We start from the raw sequence: 315 nt of genomic DNA, 5'->3' as shown, positions 1-315 counted from the left end.
TTCTAATCATCATTCTCCTAATCCATTTTCACCTTCATTATTCTTTTGATTGCATTTTAATGTTTCTGTTTTCACTAACATCAGACATCTTCAAAACCAAAAACTCGGTGGCTCGTGTTATCACTATCTAAACGGTTTAGGTTATACATCACATACTCAGTGGTGTACCTAGAGGGTGCGCGGTGCCTAAAAAGGTCCCCCGCACTCCAGTCTCCCCCATTGAAAATGTTCGAAGTAAGTACATAAAAATCACCTCATATCAACATATTTTGTGAGCTACTTCCCCCTCACCCTCACTTAACCATCGAGCAGCCC

Source organism: Anneissia japonica, unplaced genomic scaffold, assembly GCF_011630105.1.
Source record: "Anneissia japonica isolate Jap-2015-1 unplaced genomic scaffold, ASM1163010v1 scaffold287992_len753583_cov170, whole genome shotgun sequence".
Classification (NCBI taxonomy): Eukaryota; Metazoa; Echinodermata; class Crinoidea; order Comatulida; family Comatulidae; genus Anneissia; species Anneissia japonica.
This window is presented reverse-complemented; position numbering follows the sequence as displayed.